The 19547-nt window shown below is 37.2% G+C and overlaps 1 protein-coding gene and 1 long non-coding RNA gene across 3 annotated transcripts in view; one reads left to right on the top strand and one right to left on the bottom strand.

The window, feature by feature from the left end:
* Positions 1-19547, bottom strand: part of LOC124170692 — a 966542-nt gene that overhangs the window by 279870 nt on the left and 667125 nt on the right. The window lies entirely within an intron of this gene.
* Positions 4224-5869, top strand: LOC124170706. The gene is made up of 2 exons (XR_006867556.1): positions 4224-4378; positions 5528-5869. It is a non-coding gene; the product is annotated as an uncharacterized LOC124170706 (long non-coding RNA).

Here is a 19547-nt window from a genome sequence, read left to right as displayed (position 1 = left end):
ACTTTGAAGTCGCTATTACGTGCACGCAAAGTGACTCTGCGTTCACAAACTATAGATGACAATCTGTGAGAGGATGAACATTATAACGGAGAGAAAACAGTGGACAATAATTATTAATGAATCTCTGAAAAAGTCCTAGTTCTCTCCTGAAAACTCAGGCAACTCACTGTGTAATATGATCTCCATTTCAACGATGAAATTTTTTTCCGCTCAGTTAAAAGACAAATTTTGCACACTGTATTTCCAAATAACTTGCATCATTCTTTGATTGCTACTGAATGAAACTAAAATCAGATTAAATGCAATGAAATCCAAATCCTTCGACGAAAGAACATGTTAAGTTTCATTGAAATACAAATTGATAATTAATCAAAATTTCAGGATAAAAATAAAACAATTCGCAAGCCCACGAGAGCAGATTTATCTAGAAAAATTTAGGGTTAATAGAAGTGTTGAAGAGGGGGATCATCAGGAAAAAAAAAACTTGAGTAACCAAAATTATTGAAACGAGGACCACCCGATCTACTGTCTGCAAAAAAAACCAAGACACCCGAGTTTGAGGAGCTCTATCATCTGAATGACGCAATCAATTTCAATGCAAACTCACACGAGAATGTATTTCTACGTTGGATCATTTATTTAAAAAAAATCTCTTGCTTCGTAGTATTTCCTGTAGTTAATTTTCACTCAAAAATTACTCGTTTTTTACGCGTAAAATAAAGCTGCCCAACTTTGAGCTAAAGGAATTTGATAAATAAGAGAGCAAATGCTAATAAAAAGGATTTTCACAGAAATAATTGTATAGTGATCCAGCATTAAAATATCTACTTCCGTTACTTATTTTTCTTCCTCTACGCCGTTTCTCCCCTTGCCATCTCAACAAACGCATTTCGAAGACTCAAAATTACCTAAGGTAAACATTTTGAGAGAAGAAATCGAAGCAATAATCTTCGTTGCCATAAAAAAAAACGAGCTGTTAGCGGTGACCGTCAGCTGAAGGTGCAGCGGCTTGAGGTATCCGATCGACTCGAGGTGCAGCACGGACAGAGCTGGCGATTGCAAAAATCGTCTCCCGCTGCGGGAAAGATATGACGTAGTATACAGTGATTGCAAAACTTTGAGACAGCCACCTACAGCAAACGTGACACTGAAAAGTGGAAGTGGCTCGAGGGAAGATTAGTCAAAGGAAGGAAGGAAGAGAAGGGGTAGTACTTAGCGAACTCTGCCAACTAATAAAACTTTGTCTTCGAGGTGAGGGAATATCCTTCAGTGCGTCACGGAACAAAACTCAGGATCAAAAGATCAGGTTGGATCAAAAGACGCTAATTGCGTCCTGGGAAACCAAAAGTGAGCTAACAAAAAAGTGAGTCAAGAGCATTTGGGGAACGTTTTACTTGCAGATTTCATCAGGAAGGAAGTTGGCAACAGAGAACATATCAATATTATACGCACCTTACTGACCCTTTCAATGGTTTTCCTAAGGCAAGAAACGTGTTTCCCTCAAAAGAGTTCAATAGGCATGATCTGGACGTGGAAGTAAAAATAAATAATCAGTCGGTGCCTTTTTGGATACGAATTCCCAATGCCAAAATCAAGTAATGAGGCATTCGATTCAAAAAAATTGTGCGACAGTAATGGAAAAGTAATCCACAACGCAAAATAGTTAAACACTTCGTCATATTATAAATCTTATTTAAAGCTACAAAATCTAAGGATACGAGCAAAACTACATATTCTTCAACTCTCATGCAGTGACGATTCACATTACATAATAACTAAATAAGAAAAATTCCAGTTTTTGAGCGTCATTTTTGATGCGCGATAAGCGATTAATTGGAACATCGCCTTAAGTGTCCAAATTCCACCACGGCATTTAAGGAACTCCATTCGTGCCAGCGTCATAGATATTAATACTTTTACCACTATTTTGAAACGCTTGCAATTTTCCCACACCGTCTAACCACTTTCAAAGATACAACACACCCATTTGCTGAGCACGAAATTTACCTATGTGCAATGATGTGTCTAAATTTATCCGCGATCGCAAGGGTTACAGCTTGGATACGGGTCTCATCGTGGCATTATCCGATTTTGGCGGTAAGGCTTCGACAAAAAAAATCCCATTTCCCAAGAACAGGCGATTGTTCACGCTTGTCCATAGGCTTTCGGAGATAGATGTCACGCTCGGTGGTGCAAAAATGCTTCTCCATTAGCACCGATGGGGCTTCTAACAGCTTAGCCAGGAGACGGGCATTCCTGTCGTCGCCTGGAATTTTTGCGAGAGGTGGAGTGTGGTGATGCATAGATATCGCGGCGGGATCTCCACTGAGCATTGAGGTGAGAGCGGCGCTCTTAACAGCTCCTTTCGCCACCGTGCGCCGAGGAATGAAACTTTAACACTCAATAAAAAGTTCCTCCCACTACGTACCTATGTTTCGTAATGAAAGTCCTCCGCGTCCATCATATTTCCTCGCTCGCCTCCCAAGATGGACGATCGTTCCGGCCTGTCTTCACCGTCGCCGTGATTGCATCGTGGTCGCGCCAAGAAAATAAAATATGTGTCATTCCTTCGTTTGATTCATGACGAATTAAACTGTTCAATATCAAAGCCTTGAATATGGCTGAATGAGTTCCTGATATGATACCAACATCATCATTTGTCAAAAATTCTAGGGTTGTTTTAACGCAATTCTCCACACAATGTATGTCTATCTTGCTGTATCCTTTATAACTAGCCCTGGATTAATGATTTGAGGCTTTTTATTTTCCTACGTCTCTATTATTTCTCCGTCGACGATAGTTTCCACAAGAATATCAGGCCTCGTTCTTTCGGTAACCTAAGATTCTTCGTTTTCATCTCTGGTTGTTTCCACCGCCAACTTTCACATCCCACACCTCGCTACAATTCCTCAATATTCTAACACGCGATCAGTTTTACCTTAGTAATTTTGTTTCAAATGCTTGACACAATATATACCATAATGGGAAATCGAAATGAGCACACTATGCTTATTAGGCGTGCATAGCTTACTGAATATACGTGATTTGGTGGGAGTCTGGATCGCCAACGGGAAAGCTTACAATATTTCTGCCACAAAAAAAAAAGGTTTAACAAAGGACGTACTCCGATTAAGAGCGCATGTTCCGTCACTGTAGGCCGTCTGCCGCAATTCCTCCTTGTAATTACCAGTCATGCTCATTCCACACGCCCAGCTTATAGTTTCCCACACCCACTCATATGTCACACACAAATCAAAGCGGCCACTCCCTTCAAAAGCCCCACATCCGAACTCACTCCTCTTCAACACACTTTACAACAACTTTCCTCCCTCTCCTTATGCTGCTTTGATGGGACATTGGGAGTGTTACGGAAACCTGCCAAACACCTCCATATCGTTTCCTTTATAATTTAAATGGGTAAGATATTTTTTACCTATCCCATTATACCCTTCCCTATGTCCAGTAACATACAAATAGTAACTTCAGAGGAAAGAAAACATTTTGACACACGTGTATAAGGGCCCTTAGAACGACTAGCGCTATCTTAAAAGAGTGACACTACATTTCTGCTCATCGTGCAATGAATTGACAATGCACTCCCATTCGGAAATCATACCGTCACTCGTTTGCTCCTATTATTGACGCGGATTATTCCTTACCCTCGGCCGTTTCAAAAGTGCTTACTGGATAAAAGATCACGAAAATTCCTTCCTCCTCCAATATGCGTCTAACACTACCAATTATTTTTTATAAATGAACTCTACTTTCACCTTTATGAAGAAAGATCGGCATATTACCCTGCCATTGCACCCAACCGTATCCTTGACGGAGAGTATGTGAGGGGTACACTAGCGGTAAATTCCGAGCTTGACATTGAACTACAAAGTTGTGCATCTCGCCATATATTCTGCATATTTTTGAACGTGGTTGTAATATGCGCATACGCAATGTGTTTTTTTTACTGGCAACTTATGTTGCCAGCAAAAGAAACACAATGCTCGAATAGCATATATATTCAAAATGTATTGACCGAAGGTACCTATGGATAGAGATATTCTAAATTTTGAAGACAATTGTCAAAAAATATCCTCTGAGCAGTAATGGGTTTATGACCAATGAGCTGAAGGGAGACCAAATTTCCTCCTGCATTCGTAGAAATGAAATATAGAGATATTTAACACTGGGAATGGACGGATATGAGATGTTCTCACAAGCCTCTTTAAGCATCATTCTCAGAACTCAACGGTTATCTCAAGATAGTCAGTCCAAAATTAGTATTTAAAGCCAAGTGAGAGCTTAAGTTTTCATTCACAGCCACAGAGAGGGAGGAATAGTAACGATATCATCTCACACAACAGCTGAACTAAACGAGGGAAAAGTGAGTGCCTACTATATAATCTTTCTTATTTATTAGGAGTTGAAGGAATAAAAACTTGGCTTTTTCTACACGGTGATCTATTATGACCGACCGACCATGGTTTCCTCAGAGAGTAACATTATCAAAGTGAACTAAAATTTCATTTGTATGAATCATATAAATATTCAAGATAGTGTAACACTATCGTGAAACCATGGACGGTCATAATTGAATACCATGTGGAAAAAGCGGAGTTTTTATTCCTTCAGGTTCTACGTTAAAGGATTTCCACCAAACTACGCCCGCCGAAATTCATTATATAAAGTCCGTATTTCTGTTATACTTATTTTGCAAAGAAATTCCATTACAATAACAGACTGTAAATTTTGGCTTGGCCTCCGAGAATTTTTTCGCAGCAAAACATTAATATCACTGGCATTTTTCTAGTGATAGATTGAAAAATTTCAAATCCCGACTGGTTTCACTACATTTTGTGTTAACAAGTCTAGTGATAATAGAAAATGTATTGAAACCAATCAAGAGATAAAACTATACTTGGATAATTGCAAGTAATTATGATTTATTGATTACACAACCATGTCATCTGAAAAATATTAGATAAACTGCATTTAATGAAATATCACATTAATGTACTGCCTCATTTCAAAATATTTACGGGATTTGTTACCATCATAACGTTACTTGTTCAAACTTGGAATGGCGAAAGGGTTGATGTTGAAAAATTAAAATGGGGTTTCTTTCCAAATTTGCCTTTTCCAAATGTGTGAATTACATTCCCTAGAAATTTCAAAGGGTAACACTTTAAAATGTGCGACATATTTTTCTGCTAATCACTTTCACTGTAGAATGTAATTACGCTTCACCGCTCCCCCTGCGAGGGCCTAAAGTAATCAAGCGGCCTGGTCAATACTCTGCCCATTACAGACTGATATGAATTGAATCACTTACCTGAATTCTGGACGAGTAAGGTACTCCGGTATAATTTTATATGGTTGAAAACTCTATTAAATATTATCCTTGCTCACTTGAAAAGAATCCGTTAATTGCACTAGTAGCAATAACACCGAGAGGGACATGCATAAGGATAACGTCAAAAATTACTATTTCAACTGTGACGAGTAATTTAAATCAAATGCATTGTGTTCGCAGGATGGTGAAGAAGGTTTTGTTATGTTGTTTGGCGTTCGCCCTTTTCATCGGAATAATTGGTCGTGTTGAGGCTGGAGTGATGGCGAGGGAGGACGTGTTGGACGATACTTTCGCAGCGGAGCCACAGGAGCAGCATCGTCGCGTGGCCAGGGGAGGTTGGGGATATAAAGGAGATCAACCGCAGACCCAAGCTCCTTATACTAATCCTCCGGTTTATACTCCTGCTACTCCCGTCTACTCTGGCCAAGAAGGAACAAAATTATGAACCATTCATCCAAAGAGGCAAAATATTGTGATGCATTTGTAACACAAAGTAGTGCTAAACAATATGAAGATGACAAATATTATTTGAAAATAAACTACGTATCATTTTATTAAAATGTATAATCATTGGAATAAAAATTTGACGAAAAATTAAAATATGCTTTTTCTCTTCGTGAGTGTATGTCGCGTCCATCGGTGTTTAATAATCTTGTTCATCACAATTGAAACCAGGATCGAAAAAAAATTAAAAGAAAAATAATTTTACTGAAACCGCTTAATTATTTGTTTTTAGTCAAAGTTTTTAAATAAATACAACATTTAATTTAAATTATTTTACCACAAAGCGATTCAAATTGACAGTTCTTGAAGGTAAGTTAATATATACAAGCAGAAATACTAATATTTAATTGAAAAACTTCTATTATCTTAACAATAATTAGCGGATCCACGTATCTCCATATTGCGTTGATTTTTGTACCATAAAATTGGATAAGGGAAACAGACCCTCTCTCTCTCGCGCATACGCAATGTGTTTTTTTTTACTGGCAACTTATGTTGCCAGCAAAAGAAACACAATGCTCGAATAGCATATATATTCAAAATGTATTGACCGAAGGTACCTATGGATATTCTAAATTTTGAAGACAATTGTCAAAAAATATCCTCTGAGCAGTAATGGGTTTATGACCAATGAGCTGAAGGGAGACCAAATTTCCTCCTGCATTCGTAGAAATGAAACAGAGATATTTCTCACTCGGAATGCACAGATATGAGATGTTCACACAAGTCTCTTTAAGCATCAATCTTAAAACTCATGGGTTATCTCAAGATAGTCAGTCCAAAATTGGTATATAAAGCCAAGTGAGAGCTTAAGTTTTCATTCACAGCCACAGAGAGGGAGAGTGAACTAGTAATAACTAGCAGAATTCTAATCCATCAAGAATAAAATAAATAATAAATAAAATAAAAATAAATCCGCAATGCGAAATATACAAGAAAGTAAGCTTAGAAGCGTTAACGCCGGACAATAGCGTCATTATTCCCAAAACGCGTGCTCCAGAGAAAGAAAAAATATCAAATATTATTAGTACTGCCAATAAAATTCTCCCGCTGAGTATACAAAAGCCTAGAAAAGAACCAACCGAAACTCTAACTACAAAATATGACATTAACCTTGTTGTAGCTAATTGCCGTAGCGTAAAAAACAAGCGCGCCGAAATCGAGCATATTTTTCAGGACGCAGACGTGGTCATGGGGACAGAGAGCTGGCTTACGGAAGATATAAGCGACAGCGAAGTTTTTCCTCCAGAATATAAAATTTACAGATGCGATCGACGCAGTAGAACAGGTGGCGGAGTTTTTATTGCAGTTAAATCCCATTTACAAAGCGCCGCCCACGAAATAATTGACAACGAAATTGAAGGCGTATGGTGTACAATTAAACAACGAAACAAAAGGAGTATTCATGTTTGCTCTTTTTATAGACCGCCGAACTCCGAAGTCGATATTATGTACCTTCTAGAAAATCAAATATCCCCATTTACTCAGAGAGACAGTAAAGGTGTAATAGTAATCGGGGGAGATTTTAATCTTCCATCCATAAACTGGGATACTTACACTGTAAAACCGAATTCAAGGAATAAAGAAATCAGCGAGGTATTACTCAACATACTTGCAAATCACTCTCTCGCCCAAGTAGTTGATAAACCTACGAGAGGAAACAAGCTATTAGACCTTTTAGCAGTAAGCGATCCTAAGTTGATAAAACAAGTCGATATTATTGACGGTATAAGCGACCACAGAGTAATCTTTGCAACGTTAAAAGTTGATGTGGTGTTAGCCGTAAAACCAAAACGCAATATTTACCTATTCGATAAATGTAACTTCACTAAATTTGGCGAGATGCTTAATGACTCCTACAAAAAATTCGTTGTTACATCAAAGGACCAAAGCACAGATGTAACATGGACACGTTTCTTAGAAATTCTGCGCCAAGGAATCAACGAACATATTCCGCAAAAACTGAAATGTGATAATTATCACATTTCAGTTTTCACATATCATATATATAAATAAGGATAGCGTAAAGAATATCCGACTTCTACTCAGACGAGTAATTTACACCAATATCAATTGCGTACGCAGGATGGTGAAGAAGGTTTTGTTATGTTGTCTGGCGTTCGCCCTTTTCATCGGAAAGATTGAATGTGTTGAGGCTGGAGTGCTGGTGAGGGAGGAAGTGTTGGACGATAATTTCACAGCGGAGTCACAGGAGCAGCACCACAGCAGCAGGATGGCCAGGGGAGGAAATGAGGAATGCCAACCATATCTGCCGCCGATCCATGCTCCTTATACTTTACCTTCTGATTATAGTCCTCCTGCTTTGTACTACGCTTTACAAATGGTACACATGTATCGAACTTTTAGGCGTGGTCAGATCGGACGTTTGGACGACAATTTTGCAGGTTAGCCACATGAGCAGCACCGCCGCGCCGCTAGGGGAGGATATAATGAATATCAAGGATATCAGCCGGCGACCCATGCTTCTTATACTTCTCCTTCGGCTTATACTCCTCCTCCTTCCGACTACACTTCCCAAAAAGGAACATATTTATGAACTTCCTTCACAAAGCCATTCGTCCATAGGCATCATATTCATCAACAGACAAAATATTGTGATGCATTTGTAACATACTGAAGTGCTAAAAATATGAAGATGACATATAATATTTTAAAATAAACTGAACATCATTTTACCAGCATGTATCATCGTTGAAATAAAAATTTTACGAAAAATTAATATTTGCTTTCTCTCTTCGTGAGTGTATGTCGGATCCATCGGTATTTAATATTCCTGCCTATCATAATTGAAACTAGGAACGAAAATAAATAAAAAGTAAAACAATTTTACTGAAACCGTTTTTATTACTGGTCTTTAGTCAAAGTTTTCAAATAAATACATAATTTAATTTGAAATATTTTAACACATATCGTATAATATGGCAGCCATTAAAGGTATGGCAGTCCTGGAAGGTAAAAATATCACTAATGACTTGCATAATTCTTATAATCTTACAATAATCAGCGGATCCACATATATCTCCATTTTTAATGATTTTTGTGCCATAAAATGAGAAAAGCAAACAGACCCTATGTCTCTTGTTCATTTTTCGTTGGTTTGAACAAATGTTAAACACCAGAAAGAAATTTTAATTTTTTTGCTGTAGGTATGTGAAGAAAAAAAAAGCTCTTCACGAGGTAGTGAATGCTTCCACTGTATTCTGAAGGAACTCAGCTCCTTTCAGCAAGCGAATAAGGATAGGAAATTTGAGAGGAAATGACAGTCTATTGGCTTTTACGATTCATTAAAATCCAAATTTAATATGTGAATTAATTCTTGCGGTGGCCTATCATTAATCGTCGAAAAACTCTCCCACAAAGAAAACTCAGACACTCTAAAGAAAAAATTGTTACCGTACTCCTATATCTTCAGCTATCCTATAATGTTTTCGGTTCTCATAATTCTTCGCATCTCACAGATGGAAATCGACGAGGCTGCTTCAGCAAGATGTAAATTGTCACGAGACATTTGAAATGATGAAAGGAAACGCAACTTTTGCCAGTTAACCAAGGTTGATTAAAATAAATCTAACAGACGAGGATCGTGGCAAGTATGAGAAGGTTATTACCGGAAGACCAAGAGCATCACATGCTGGAAAACACATTTGGATCATAGTTAATGGGAGCTTATAAGGCACCAGGTTAAGTTGTAAACAATTAAATATTCGTGACGGTACGGACAGAGTCAGTATCCTATGTCGCTTCAGTATTTAATGAAAGACATTTCAAAAAGTTGACACATTCATTTATTGCAAAACATTTTCTGCAAAATACACAAATGCAAAGCTTATGATATACGAACCAATGATTTGTGTATAGCATGGTTAAGTATGACTTCAATTATATCACTGACTATGATCCGCCCATGACTCCAAAGGCTCTCTCTCTTTCGTGGAAGGGAGATGGGAGATAGGTATGTGCCTTGCCGACCGAGCGGAGGTGAAATTGCGAGGCCCGCCGCTACCTCCATGAATATTGCCGGTCAAACGGAGTGGGCCCAGAAGTGCGGTATATACAAGGAGCGTGAAACCCAGAGACGGGGATTTTAGGATGCGTACTCCTGGTAGGAGGAGGACCAGGACTACTACCGGGAAACTACGCTGCTTCCGGAGGAAGACTTAGCTCTCACGAGGTATCGTTCACGCAACTTCTTTAGGCCGTTTTACACGGTACACTGAATTGCACAATCTGACGTACGTGCGAATGCGCAATCAAAATTGCGTCGTGCAAAGCGATGAATTGCTAGAACACATGCGAGACGGCAAAATAGCCCCTGTTCCAATTTCGTTCATGCATCCACGCCATTTTAGAAATTAATGCAGCTCTAACCTGCGTAATTCCGTGCCCCGTGTAAAATGGTCTTTCAACCTTCCTTTCCTCCAATCCCTCCTCCCTCTTTTATCTCTTACACCCGAATTCTGTAAGGCAGTGTATTCTTCTTTATCACTCTCCCTTTCAAAGTAAGACCGATTACATTTGGCGGATCGCTTCAATGAATTCATGAACGAAATTTTTTTTAGTAACACATATGAACAAAATTATTTTATAAATAGTATTAGTTTCCAAACCGTAGTAAAAATGTCAAAATATGGTATTTAATACTGGAATTGAAACAGTTACGGGATCTCCAAAGAAATAATCCTCACCTATACAATAACAATGGGATATAATGCCCTGATCTTAAAAAGCGGCAACGCCTCGCTCCTATTAAATACATTGAAACATTACCAGCAAAAAGGGAACGTATATTCTATGTATTTTGGATAATATCCTTTAGCTGATTGACTCAACAGCGTTGCAATAAATGCACGGAGTGAGAAAACAAGCCAAGTTGATAATTCGTATTTATTTATTGTTATTAATTTTTATGCATAGCGCAATGTTTCAAACGACCTCACCCTTGATATCTGCGCTGCCATCATTGTCCATGCCTCACTTCCTTCAACAACAATACTCAATATATTTCGAAATAGGAAATGTTTTTAAAGAAGGAATAAAAATTGATTATAAAATGAAAAAACACAAAAAGATGACAAGTTGACATTTTAAATGAAGTTGGATGTTGAAGTAAATTAAATGAAGAAACACTCCCATTCGGAAATCATCCCGTCACACGTCTGCATCTATTATATACGCGGATGATTCCTTACCCTCGGCCGTTTCAAAAGTGCTTACTGGGTAAAAGATCACGAAAACGCCTTCCTCCCCCAATTTGCACCTAACACTACCAATTATTTTTTATATGTACTCTACTTTCACCTTTATGAAGAAAGATCGGCATATTACCCTGCCATTGCACCCAACCGCATCCATGACGGAGAGTATGTGAGGGGTACACAAGCAGTAATTTCCCTGCTTGGCATTGAACTATAAAGTTGTGCATCTCGCGATATATCCTGCATATTTTTGAACGTGATTGTAATATGCGCATACGCAATGTGTTTCTTTTTACTGGCAACTTATATTGCCAGCAAGAGAAACACAATGCTCGACTAACATAAATATTCAAAATGTATTTACCGAAGGTACCTATGGATAGAGATATTCTAAATTTAGAAGACAATTGTCAAAAAATATCCTCTGAGCAGTAATGGGTTTACGACCAATGAGCTGGAGGGAGACCAAATTTCCTCCTGCATTCGTAGAAATGAAACAGAGATATTTCTCACTCGGAATGGACACATATGAGATGTTCACACAAGTCTCTTTAAGCATCAATCATAAAACTCAAGGGTTATCTCAAGATAGTCAGTCCAAAATTGGTATATAAAGCCAAGTGAGAGCTTAAGTTTTCATTCACAGACACATAGAGGGAGGAATAGCAACGATATCATCTCACACAACAGCTGAACTAAACGAGGGAAAAGTGAGTTCCTACTTTATAAACTTACTTATTCATTAGGAGTTGAAGGAAAAAAAACTTGGTTTTCTCTACATGGTGATTAATTATGAACGACCGACCATAGTTTCCTAAGAGCGTAACATTATCAAAGTGAACTAAAATTTAATTTGTATGAATACTATAAATATTCAAGATAGTGTAACACTATAGCGAAACCGTGGACGGTCATAATTGAATACCGTGTGGAAAAAGCGGAGTTCTTATTCCTTCATTTCCTACGTTAAAGGATTTCCACCAAATTACGCCCTCCACTTTTCATCATACAAATTCCTTATTTTCGTTACACTAATTTTGCAAAGAAATTCCATTACAATAACAGACTGTAAATTTTGGCTATGTCTCCGGGAATTTTTTCGTAGGAAAAAATGACTATCACTGGCAATTTTCCAGAGATAGATTGAAAAATTTCAAATCCCGACTGGTTTCAATACATTTTGTATTAACAGGTCTAGTGATAATAGAAAATGTAGCGAAACCAATCAAGGGATTACACAAGATGTGGAATAATAATAAAAAAAATTGATAACAATGATTTGTAAATTCCACAACCGTGTTATCTGAAAAATATTAGATAAAATGCATATAATGAAATATCATATGTAATTACAGGCTCAGTTCAAAGTTTGTTATCAGGCTCAGTTACCAGATTTGTTACGATGAGAACGCTACCTGTTTAAACTTAGAATAGCAAAAGGGTTTATATTGAAGAATAAAAATACGCTCTCTTTCAAAATTTGCCTTTTCAAAATGTAAAAATTGGTATGCCTAGAACTTAAAGGGGCAGCACTTTACAATATATACGACATATTTTTCTGCTAATTACTATCACTGTAGAATCTTATTACGCTGCACCTCTCCCACTGCGAGGACCTAAAGTAATTAAGCAGTTTGGTCAATTCTTAGCCCATTACAGACTCACATATATAATATATATTGTATCACTTATTTGAATTCTTAACAAATAAAAGATTTCGTATTATTTAATATAGCTAATAAATCTACTATATCTACTATCTGCTTCTCTATAAAAATCTACTATGTACGACTTATAGTCTATTTCGCATGCATTAAATCCTTTTTGGCGAAATAGTAAAAATACACACCGAGAGTGACAAGCATAAGGAAAGCGTTAAGAATGTCCGGCATATACTCAGACGAGTAATTAAAACCTAAATCCATTGTATTTGCAGGATGGTGAAGAAGGTTTTGTTATGTTGTTTGGCGTTCGCCCTTTTCATCGGAATATTTGGACGTGTTGAGGCTGGAGTGATGGTTAGGGAGGAAGTGTTGGACGATACTTTCGCAGCGGAGCCACAGGAGCAGCATCGTAGCGTGGTCAGGGGAGGTTGGGGATATAAAGGAGATCAACCGCAGACCCAAGCTCCTTATACTAATCCTCCTGTTTATACTACTTCTCTTCCCGTCTACTCTTGCCAAAATTCAACACCTTTATGAAGCATTCATCCATATTGCAATAATAATATTTTGATGCATATGTAACACAAAGAAGTGATAAAAAATATGAAGGTGACAAATATTATTTGAAAATATATACGCATAATTTTATTAAAATGTATAATCATTGAAATAAAAATTTGACAAAAAATTAAAATATGCTTTTTCTCTTCGTGAGTGTGTGTCGCGTCCATCGGTGTTTAATGATCTTGTTCATCACAATTGAAACCAGGATCGATAAAAAATTAAAAGTAACATCATTTTACTGAAACCACTTTTATTATTTGACTTTTGTCAAAGTTTTTAAATACATCAAATACATAAATATATCATTTAATGTAAAAAATTTTACCACAATTACTATTATTGACTAGCAGAATTTTTATTCCTTTAACAATGAGCAGCGGATCTTTAAATCTCCACATCTAAATAGTTTTTGATCCATAAAATTAGAAAAGGAAACAGACCCACTTTCTTTCGTTTATTTTTCATTTGTTTTGGACTAATTTTTTACTATAGACCTATTATTTTTCTTGGGAGTAAGTTAATTAAATGACGTGGATAGGCTACTGAATGTACGTGAATTAGTGAGTCTTGATCACCAACCGGAAAGTTTACAATACTTCAAGAACAAATAAAAACTAGTTCAACAAAGGACGCACTCCCATAAAGTATGCATGTTCCGTCAATTCTGGCCGTCTGCCGCCCTTCCTCCTTGTAATTACAACTCACCCTCATTCTGCACGCCCAGCTCACAGTTTCCCTCACCCACTCATATGCCACACGCCAATCAAAGCGGCCACTCCCTTCGAAAGCCCCAAATCTGAATTCAATTCTCTCTCACACACTTTACAACAACTTCCGTCCTTATCTTTATGCTGCTTTGATGGGAAATTGTGAGTCTAACGGAAACCTGCCAAACCCCTCCATATGGTTGCCTTTATAATTTACGTGGATAAGATATTTTTTATCCATCCCATTAGCCCCATCCAGACCTCATGTCCAGTAACATACAAATAGTAACTTCAGCAGAAATTGAATATTTTGACATACGTGTATAAGGACCATCTAAACGACCAGCGCTATTAAAAGAGTGAGACTTCATTCCTGCTTCTCGTACATTGAATTGACAATATACTCCCATTCGGAAATCACCCCGTCACGCGGTTGTACTCACTTTTGACGTGGATAACATATGTATATAAATTATGTCTTTTCCTCGCCCGTTTCAATAGTGTTAACTTGGTAGAAAAAAACGAAAAAAAGGTAAAGCATTCTCCTTAGCGGAGATGGACGATCTAAATGGCTCTATAGAATTTTGGTGAGAATTACATGATTCGCCGCCTCGATATAAACCACGTGTCCTGTCAGAAGAGGCATAGAGTCACAAGATTCTTGCATAAAGAATATTCGTTTTATTTTGGGGATAAAGTCAAAAGTATCACAAAATATAAGATTTACATTACTCTCATAATAATTAATTTGAGATACAATTACATTTATACATTCATTACATACAAATTAATTTGAGATGTATTTATAAATCATGGCAAGTGTTAATATGTTAAGAATGATCATATTCTTTTTCCACGTAAGGCGTAGAATTATTATTGGTTTCTTTACCGGGTGGCACGCCGAATTTCTTCTTAAGTTGTGACTCAGAATTTTCAAATTATTAGGAGATTACGATTATGATACACGAGTCGTTTCTCAAAACTTTACCAAATTGAAGAACATCACCAAGTGAAGAGCTCGAAAAGAATTAAAAAAAAAGATATTTTTACTTCTTAATTTTAAAAGGTAAATGCCATACCATCAGCAAGACCTGTCACAAATTTGCTGATGCTAAATTGAAAAACCATTACGTAGTAACATCTAATATTATTTTAGATGCATCGGAGTTATGGATAAAATTCCGAGAAGCAAAGAGAAATTAACCCATTAATGTCGATTGGCTACCTGAGTAGCCAACATTTTTTATCGTTTCAGAAAATTCTTTCCTCTCCCAATATGAGTCATACGCTACCAATTATTTCCTTTCTACTCTCTCTGCTGTCTCCTTTGTCTAGCAATATCGGCATATTACGCTGCCATTTAACCTAACCGCATCTATGAGGGATAGTCTGTGAAGGGCACACGAGCGGTTATTTCCATGCTTGACTTGTTAACTTATTCCTCTCGTGATATATTCCGCATATTTCTGAATGTCATTGTGATATGCAAATACGTCACACAAGTTGCCAGCAAAGAAAATATTGTTACACTTGCATAATATTTTTAAAACCATATTTCCCGAAGGAACATACTTATGGAGAGGACCATATGAAATTTCTATAAAAATTGTAATAAAACATACTCTGGACAGTAAGGGGTTGTCGCCGAGTGAGCTGAAGGGAGACCACATTTCCTCCTGCATTTGCAGAAATGAAATATAGAGATATTTTCCACAGGGAATGGAAGGATATGAGATGTTCTCACAAGTCTCTCTAAGCATCATTCTCAGAACTCAACGGTTATCTCAAGATAGTCACTCTCAAATTAGTATTTAAAGCCAAATGAGAGCTTTATTTTCATTCACAGCCACAGAGAGGAAGGAATAGCATCCATTTCATCTCACTCAATAGCTGAACTAAACGAGGGAAAAGTGAGTACCTACTTCAATAAATTTCATATTTATTAGGAGCTGAAGGAATAAAAAGTTGGTTTTTTCTACATGATGATTTATTATGACCGACCATAGTTTCGTTAGAGCGTAACATTGTCAAAGTGAACATTAATGGCATTTGTGTGAATTACATTAAAATTTAATACAATGTTACACAGTTACTTTATCTTAAAGTTTTATGTAATTCTTATCTTAAAAACTGTACCACTGACGGTCATAATTTATCACCATGTCAAAAAAGCAATGTTTTTATTCCTTCAGGTCCTGCATTAAAGGATTTCTACCAAGTTACGCCCGCCACTATTCATTATATTAATTCCTTATTTCTGTTATACTTATTTTGCAACGAAATTTCACTACCATAACAGAGAGTAACTTCCGGTTTGGACTGCAAAAATTTTAACTTACCAATAAATTAAAATTACTGCTAACTTAGAAGCGATGGATTCAAAAATTTCAATCTCCCGACGAGTTTCAATTGATTTTGTACTAACAGGTGTGGAGACAATTGAATATGTATTAAAACCAATCAAGAGATTAAAAAAGATATGGAAATTGCTGTTAATTATGATTTATCGATTCCACTACAATGTTTTCAGAAAAAATATTACATAAAGTGACTTATCTTATAACTCGTATATATGTACTGCATCATTAAATAATTTTTTTCTAGATTCATTGCCATCAGACTTGTTCAACTTCGGATGGGGAAAAGGGTTGATATAGAAGAAAAGAAATACGCGCTCTCTACAAATTTGCGTTTTCCAAATGTGAATATTACACTCCCTAAAATATTAAGGGGTCAACATTTTATAATGTATGACGTATTTTTCTGATAATCACTTTCACTGTAGAATGTAATTACGCTGCATCTCTACCACTGCGAGGACCTAAAGTAATGTAGCAGTCTGGTCAATTCTTAGCCCATTATAGAGTCATAAACATTCTATTAGTTAATTGAATTCTCAGGAAATAAAAGACTCCGGTGTCATTAAATATAGCTGGAAACTCTATTAAAAAACAGCCTAGTTCGCATGCATACAATCCTTCTATCGCACCAGTAAAAATACATACCGAGATGGTCATGCGTAAGGATGAAGTCTAGAATTACTACTTTAATTTCAGACGAGTGATTTAAATCAATATCAATTGTTGATCTTTCCATTCTATTCGGGTTTTTTCACCGCGTTTGTTGTTTTTTAAAGACAACAGTTTCGCCGGCGTTACATTCGGCGTCTTCAGGTCGAAGGTAAAATTTTAGGAAATTTTTTTCCGCCTTTGGAAAATTTTTCGCCTTATATAGGCGGCGGCGGCTGCTGATCCGTTGCTGCTCTCTCATTGGCCGGTTGTCCATCTCTCATTGTTGGTGGTTGGAGAATCCTCTTCCAAGCAGTATACAAGCTGTAGCCTTGATCTCTGTTGAAATGCCTATAAAAGGAGGAAAAAAATTTCCAAAAATGTTACCTTCGACCTGAAGACGCCGAATGTAACGCCGGCGAAACTGTTGTCTTTAAAATACAACAAACGCGGTGAAAAAACCCGAATAATATGGAAAGATCATCTAACCAACGCCGCGAAAATCTTCGAACCTACAATGTCAATTGTATTTGCAGGATGGTGAAGACTGTTTTGGTGTGCTTTCTGGCGTTCGCCCTTTTCATCGGAATGATTGAAAGTGGTAAGGCTGAAGTGATGGTGAGGGAGGAAGTGTTGGACGATAGTTTCGCAGTGGAGTCACAGGAGCAGCACCGTCGCGTGGCCAGGGGATGTCAACCATGTGAGCAGCCCACCCATGCTGCTTATACTTTACCTTCTGATTATATTCCTCCTCCTTTGGACTACGCTGGACAAATGGAACACATTTATCAAACTTTTAGGAAATGTCAACCATGTGAGCAGTCGACCCATGCTCCTCATAATATACCTTCAGCTCCTTATACTTTATCTTCTGATTATACTCCTCCTCCTTTGAACTACGCCGGACAATTGGAACACATTATTCAAACTTTTAGGGAAGGGCAGATGGGACGTTTGGACGACAATTTAGTTGGTTAACCACAGGAGCAGCATCGCCGCGCCGCTAGGGGAGGATATAAAGAATATCAAGGATATCAGCCGCCGACCCATGGCCGACCTCTTGCCAAAAAGGAACAAAATTATGAACTTCGTACATAAACCATTCATCAATGGACAAAATATTGTGATGCATTTGTAACATACTGAAGTGCTTAAAATATGAAGATGTCAAATAATATTTGAAAATAAAATAAACATCATTTTACCAACATGTATCACCGTTGAAATAAAATTTTTACGAAAAATTAAAAAAATTATTTTCTCTTCGTGAGTGTATATCGCATCCATCGGTATTTAATAATCCTGTTCATCATAGTGGAAACCAGGAACGAAAATAAATAAAAAGTAAAACAATTTTACTGAATCCGCTTTTATTACTTATTTGTCTTTAGTCAAAGTTTTCAAATACATACATAATTTAATTTGAAATATTTTAACACATAGCGATTAAAAATGGCAGCCGTTAGAGTCGAAGTCCTGTAGTGCTGGTCCTGGCAGTTAAAAATATCACTATTGACTTGTATAATTCTTATTATCTTAACAATAATCAGCGGATCCACGTATCACCATATTTCAATGATTTTTGTGCCATAAAATTAGAAAAGCAAACATACCCTTTGTCTCTCGTTTATTTTTCGTTGGTTTGAACAAATTTTTTAACTCCAGAAAGTAATTTTTACAATTTATGCTGTAAGTGAAGGAAAATAGCTTGGATAGGTTACTGAATATTCGTGATTTAGTGAGAGCCTGGATCGCCAACCGGAAATTTTACAATACTTCTAGCACAAAAAAAAACAATTCAACAAAGGACGCAATCCGATAAAGCTTGCATTATCCGTCATTCCTGGCCGTCTTCCGCCCTTCCTCCTTGTAATTACCATTCACACTCATTCTACACGCCCAGCATACAGTTTCCCACACCCACTCATATGTCACACACAAATCCAAGTGGCCACTCCCATCAAAAGCCCCACATCCGAACTCACTCCTCCCCAACACACTTTACAACAACTTCCCTCCCTCTCCTTATGCTGCTTTGATGGGAAATTGTGAGTCTTACGGAAACCTGCCAAACCCCTCCACATCGTGGCATTTATTATTTACGTGGGTGAGATATTTTTTATATCCTTTTAGTCCCTTCCAGGCTCTATTTCCAATAACATACAAATAGTAACTTCAGCGGAAAGTAAATATTTTGACCTACGTGTCTAAGGACCCTCAAAACGACTAGCGCCATCTTGAAAGAGTGACACTTCATTCCCGCTTCTTGTACATTGAATTGACAATGCACTCCCATTCGGAAATCATCCCGTCACATGGTTGTACTCATTATTGACGCGGATAAAATATGCATATAAATTACGTCTTTCCCTCGCCCGTTTCAATAGTGCTAACTTGGTAGAAGAAAACGAAAAAAAGGTAAAGAATTCTCCTAATCGGAGATGGTCGGTCTAAGTGGCTCTATAGAATTTTGGTGAGAATTACATGATTCGCTGTCTCGATATAAACCACGTGTCCTTTCAAAAGAGGCAACGGGT

This window comes from Ischnura elegans, chromosome 1 (genome assembly GCF_921293095.1).
Source record: "Ischnura elegans chromosome 1, ioIscEleg1.1, whole genome shotgun sequence".
NCBI classification, from domain to species: domain Eukaryota; kingdom Metazoa; phylum Arthropoda; class Insecta; order Odonata; family Coenagrionidae; genus Ischnura; species Ischnura elegans.
This window is presented reverse-complemented; position numbering and strand designations above follow the sequence as displayed.